This window comes from Pseudoliparis swirei, chromosome 13 (genome assembly GCF_029220125.1).
Source record: "Pseudoliparis swirei isolate HS2019 ecotype Mariana Trench chromosome 13, NWPU_hadal_v1, whole genome shotgun sequence".
NCBI lineage: Eukaryota > Metazoa > Chordata > Actinopteri > Perciformes > Liparidae > Pseudoliparis > Pseudoliparis swirei.
Window position 1 is genome coordinate 21494075 of NC_079400.1, and position 6495 is coordinate 21500569.

Sequence of the window (6495 nt, forward strand, 5' to 3'; positions counted from 1 at the left end):
GCGATGAGACGCGCCGTTTAGTCTCCAGAGAGTCGCTGCGACTCGCGCCGTGTGGCCGAGTTCCGTCTCCGTCTCCTTCCTGTTGCCACGCGACGCGAGCTTCGTGAGTCTGAGGTTACACTTTCTACAAAGTCCACTTCAACACGTGTGTCCGCACATCCGGGCTCTGGTGGGCAGCGACGTGTCCTTTGTCTCGAGGCTTCCACACGAGGCGCCAGGAAGATGTTTCGTGAAGCGGATGTGAACACATTGCCACCTATTCTACTGTGTGCTCCTGCCAATCTAGCAACCCCTGGGTCCTAGTGCACCTTCCAATATATTGGCTTCCGTCTTAATTGACTGGCCCTCCGCCCCCTAGTGGTGGGAGGTCCAACAAAACAACAACAAACAAAATGGCTCTTAAAATTAGGATTTCTAACTTTCCAAACATTTCTGTATCGCTATTCTAAGATGAGATATGATTTGTTTCTTAATGTAAAGCCCAAAAGAATCCAGACTTGGCCCCTGGTACCTTACATCAAAGCGTATTCTCGTCATAATTTCCGCCCGGCTCATGGAGTTCACGCCTCCTCCTGTAGGACGCGTGAGATATGAGCGATGTTTAACACATGTCCGCTTCACATTTTTCAATCCTATTATTTACTGTGGTATTTACCGCACGGTTATGTTTTCATGTCGGGGCTGCTGGGAATATTTTGTTTATGAAATGTGAAGCAGTGAAGACAAAGAAAAGAAAATCTGGTTTCATGCACGGTGTCTTATCCGACTTGACCGAATCAACGGGGAGGAAACCTCCTTCAAAACGACAGGATGCATTTCAGGAGGAACGTGTCATTTTGCAACATGACACATTTGCCTGCATTTCGTCACAGCCTTCATAAATGACATGTATGTGAATGTATATGTATATATGTGTGTGTGTGTGTGTGTGTGTGTGTGTGTGTGTGTGTGTGTGTGTGTGTGTGTGTGTGTGTGTGTGTGTGAAAGGTATCTCTCCTCTCAGGTGGCGGATGCTCCTCCAGCCGGGTCTGGGTCCTGTCGGCGTGGCTGTGCGTCTGGAAGAGTCGGATGAAAAGCAAAAGGACCCTCGGTGGTATTTAATGCTCCGGCGACATTGCTGAGCTCCGGTACCATGGCAACCAGCTCTCCTCCCTCCTCCCTCCTCCCTCCTCCCCCTGACACTGTCCCATTGCATCTCCTTCTCCTCCAGCGCTGTGCGTTCCCAAGCCAGTGGAAACACACATGGCCGTATCACACGGAACATTTGACCGTCTACGCATTGTAGAGCTGAGACAGTCTTATGTTTTAAATTAATACATAAAGGAATATATGAGAAATAGGGAATATTATGATGAATGTATTGTGAATTTATTGTGAAGCATGAGAGAAAGTCTGTTTTTTTATTATAACTGTATGTAATGACAAATGTAATAATTACCTGTACGATGCATGAATGAATGCTAGTTTATTGTTTCAGAGATGATAGATAAAATGGATGCTGGATACAACTTTTGCCATTAAATATTGTTAACTTAACTAATTGAATTATGATTTTCCTCGAGCCCGGGACATTGTGGTTGACGAATCTTTTCAGTATATATATATATATATATTCATACAAATGCTGCTTTAAATAAATATATATGTATATATATAAATGTTTATTTCTTTAAATTGATTTAACCAAGAAAAACCTCATTGAGATTATAAATGTCCCGCACAAGAGCGCCCTGGTCCAGACAGCAGTAGCACATTAAAACAAAGTTCCACACTAACATAAAACAGTGAAGGACAATAAAAAATAAAAATAATATGAACATTTGCCTGATGGATCATTGGGGGAATGTTTACTCTATGCTAATGTAAATGGCAAGAATGAATGTATGTTGCATGGAGTGAATGTTAGTTAGTATTTCAGATTGTTGAAGCCGTGAAGTGACTCTAATGAGGACAATAACAGACGGGACTTTTATTGTGAAAATACTTGTTTAGTGACTTGACCTGAAGTGACCGGGGGGTCGTGACCTTTGACCTCTCCATTCTGATAGCGGGACTTTTATCCAACAAGAAGATGTTAGAGGCTGAACTTCCTTTGAGAGGAGCTGATTGGCTGATTCTGGGACTAAGACTCTGGACTGGGGAAAGATGGTTCTCTCTGGTCTTGACCCGGGTTCTTCAGGCTGGTTCCTGTTGAGCCCGGATCACTACGAAACCCACGACCCTGAGCCTCCATTGTTTGTTCACACTTCTTGCCATTAAATATTGTTAACCTCAATTCACGCCATCCGGAGCCTGATGTCCATCACCTGCCAGGTGCCCAGTTTCAGTTCCTCTTATACTATGATGCAGGTTTGCCAATTATCTCCAGAACATTGACACGGTGTTGCAGCTGCAATGTTTTGACCACTGAGAAGCGTTCAAGAACAACGGTGTGACCAAATGCAGCTCGGGCAGAAGACAATCCCTCACACAGTGTTCCGCTCCCTGCAACACGTTACCCTCGGGGGATCTTAACAAGAACTCGTGGCCGTGTTGACCTCCCATCCCGCGTCGAGTCAGCATTTAAAGGTCGGTCTGCTCGGTGGGATTTGAACTGGCGGACCTCGGGTAAGGAGCCGAGTTCCCGGAGCTTTCAGTGGGAGCCGGAGTCAGGATTAATGAGCGGGTTCTGAGTCCATCCTTTCTACCGAACAACACAAGTGCAAGGAGCAGGAGCTGGACTTGAATGATGCTGAAGTGGTGCGATGGGGATATGATATAATCTTCATTCTCTTTGACACGATGGGAAAGAAAGAATCACTTGTGGAGACAAATGATACCAGAGGACAGGATGACGCCTGATTGAGAGGAGTTATAACTCACAGGATCGTTCCTTTGAGTATCCTCATAAAAGCGACCCGATCACTTGATTGATCATCGGGTGATCGGATCATTTGGTTTCTCATCAAATGACCTGAAGACTAAAGTCTCCTTCTTCCTGTTTCCTGACATCCATGATGTTCCACTGACTCCTGAGGGACTCCGTGTCACGGCGACTCTTCTTGCAACAATAAATGATTTCATAGACGAGTTCTTGTTCTTCCACATTCGTCATTTCAGTTGAAAAAGACTCCATCTTGGGTGGGGACAACATTTGCCGTCACAGTGGTGTGTGTGTGTGTGTGAGTGCAGGTAGGAGATATGTGACCGAGTGGACTCACCTGCGCTAACTGCATTGGAGAGGTGAGTCATGTGGAAACAAGATCTTCTTGGGGTAAGCCGGGTGGGGGAGAAGAATACCACTGGGGTTCAGACTCATGCATAACTTAGAGATGAAGGTTTCTAGCACACACACACACACACACACACACACACACACACACGACTGCATTCACTGTGGATGGATTCCACGGCACAGTTTGCTCCAGCACACAACTCGTCAGGGAATTTTACTGATCATTTAAAGAACTGATTATTAATTGGTGGTCTACCAACGAGCTGCTGTGACAGAGGGCCTGTGCAAGCTGATACTGTCACACCGCGGGGAGGTGGGTCTGGTCTTGGCTTTTTAGTCTCGTAACTTCCTGTTTTATTTTGAAGCCTGACTTCTTCTCTCGTTTCAGGTCACGTGTCACCGGTGTGATGGTCTCCCCTGACCCCTGACCCCTGATGGTCTCCACCTGTTCCCCATGACCCTCATGTGATGGTCTCCCCTGACCCCTGACCCCTGATGGTCTCCACCTGTTCCTTTTCATGACCTTGACCTTTGACCCGATCGATCCCAAAATCTAATCAAATGGTCCCCGGATAATAACCAATCATCCCACCAAATTTCATGCGATTCGGTTTAATACTTTTTGAGTTATGCGAGGAACACGCATACAAATAAATAAATCCACGGCGACATTTTTTAAAGGGGCACTCCACAGATTTTACACATGGCGTTCAGTTTCCTTCTCACCACGAGGTGGTGTTTACGCTTTTTTATCCTGGGTGACTTGAAAGGCGCCTCCAAATAAAATGTATTATTATTATGATTATGATCTGTATGTATTGCCTCTTGTGTGGGCGTTGTCATGTGGAGTTTGTTTGTGTAGCATGTGTTCAGTACGAGGGAGGGGAGGATGCTAACCTTGAATATAACTCAAGCTCTTTCATATCTCTCACTCCGCCTCCTTCAGGTTGAACGTGCTGCAGAGGAGACTTCATGACAACACCTCCGCGATGCCGTATGGATGCTACAACTCAACGTTCTGACACCGGGAACCTGGGAAAGCTTTGTGGATGCTGTGCTTCAGCAAATTTATACATCACTGAAAAACACAGAATAATAAACCATTCTGAATAGATGTTTCCTTCGTCTGCATCGTGTCACTGTAAAGTTCCGGCTTTCCAATAACATCGAAGACACGAAAGAACCGCCGAGTATCAGAGCGAACCTCAAGTTAGAAGTTGTCTCCCGTCCATGAGAACAACGGGAGCAGACCTGGTTGTGTCTGTCGTCACGTCTTCCTCCATCTCCTCCTCGGTGAAAGCCAGAAGGAGGAGTCCATCACAGCGTTGGATAGAAGCTTTGGTCACACGGTTCTGTTTCCAGCCGACTGCGGCGTGGAGAAGAGATAAGAGCCAAGAGAGAACAAGGAGCGCATGTCTGAATACCAATGAGGATTCCTCTCTCCTGCAGCTGCACCAGGGAGGAGAATCAACATCGAAACGGACCAATCAGCCGGCTTCGATTGCAGGAGCGTCAGCTGTGGATGGAATTAGAAGTTTTCTGAAGGTTGATCTGAAATTCCAGGATGAATATGAAACAATCTTCTTCATTTCCTGGAGCCAAAGCCAACAGTGCCACGCCACTGCCCCGCCCGCTCAGCGCCATGCCCGAGGTGAGGCGGGGTCACGCCTGTGAGTCAGGCGTAGAGGGCGACATGGACGACAGCTCTCTGGACGACCTCATCGGCAACGACACCGAGGCGCCTGCCGCCGCCCCGCAGCGAGGCCACGCCGCTCGGCCTCCGGGTCTCGCTGTCCGCCCTCTTGGCCGCCGTCACCTTGGCCACCGTGCTCTCCAACGCCTTCGTCATCGACGCCATCTTTTGAACCAGGAGGCTCCACACGCCGGCCAACTTCCTGATCGGCTCGCTCGCCGTCACCGACCTGCTGGTGTCCATCTCGGTCATGCCGATCAGCGTCGTCGACACCGTCGGCAAGACCTGGTCGCTGGGGCAGATCGTTGCCACGTCTCCTCCGACATCGCCTTCTGCACGGCCTCCATCCTGCACTTGTGCGTGATCGCGTTGGACCGCTACTGGGCCGTCACCGACGCGCTGGAGTACGCCAGGCGCCGCACCGTGCGCCGGGCGGCCGCCGTGGTCGGGGCGGTGTGGGTGACCTCCGGTGAACACGGATCAGATCTCCTACACGCTGTACTCCACCTTCGGCGCCTTCTACGTTCCCACGGTGCTCCTCGTCATCCTCTACAGACGGATCTACGTCGCCGCCCGCTCCCGCATCTTCAAGACGCCGTCGTCGGGGAAACGTTTCCCCACGGCGCAGCTCATCCAGACCTCCGCAGCCTCCTCCCTCTGTTCTCTCAGCTCTTCCTCCAACCTGCACTCCCTGGATGTGGGAGGTGGAGGAGGTGGAGGAGGATCCCCTCTGTTCCTGAGCAGTGTGAAGGTGAAGCTGGCGGACGGCGTGTTGGAGAGGAAACGTTTGTGCGCGGCTCGGGAGAGGAAGGCGACCAAGACGCTGGGCGTCATCCTGGGCGCCTTCATCGTCTGCTGGCTCCCGTTCTTTGTGGGCACCCTCGTCACGGCCATGTGCAAAGAGTGCTGGTTCGATCCGGTGCTTTTTGATATATTTACCTGGCTAGGATACCTGAACTCGCTCATCAATCCAGTTATCTACACGGCATTCAACGTCGAATTCAAACAAGCGTTCCAAAAACTCATGAAGTTCAGACGGTTCTCCTGATAAAAACTCTTGGAAAACAGAGAGTGGAAAAGAGCAAACTGATGCAGACTAAACTAGAACGGGCACTCGGTAGAGCGCATACCTTCGCATATCACAAGATTGGGCATTGAATTATGAACATGTTGGCATTAGTTGCCAATTGGATACAAATTGACCGCGCTATGGTAAAAAGAAGAGTTTGACCTTTCCTTGACCTTGACCTTTGACCCGAGTGATCCCAACATCTAATCAAATGGTCCCCGGATAATAACCAATCATCCCACCAAATTTCATGCGATTCGGTTAAAAACTCTTTTTTATGTGAGGAACACGCATACAAATAAATAAATAAATAAATACACGGCGATCAAAACATTACCTTCCGCATTTTCAATGGGAAGGTAATAATAATGATAGTATAAATACCGACACTTAAATGTCCCATCTTGTGAACACGTGCTCATTGTGATATATTTGTGTTTTTATAGCAGCTCTGTGCCATAGCTCTTTAGATATCCTTCAGATGAACGTCGGCTCTGCATGCTAAAAAAGACAAACTTT

At 48.4% G+C, this 6495-nt stretch overlaps 1 pseudogene; it reads left to right on the forward strand.

Moving 5' to 3' along the window:
* The first annotated feature begins 4778 nt into the window (after positions 1-4778).
* Positions 4779-5955, forward strand: LOC130204008 (5-hydroxytryptamine receptor 1D-like; annotated as a pseudogene).
* Positions 5956-6495: the final 540 nt, after the last annotated feature.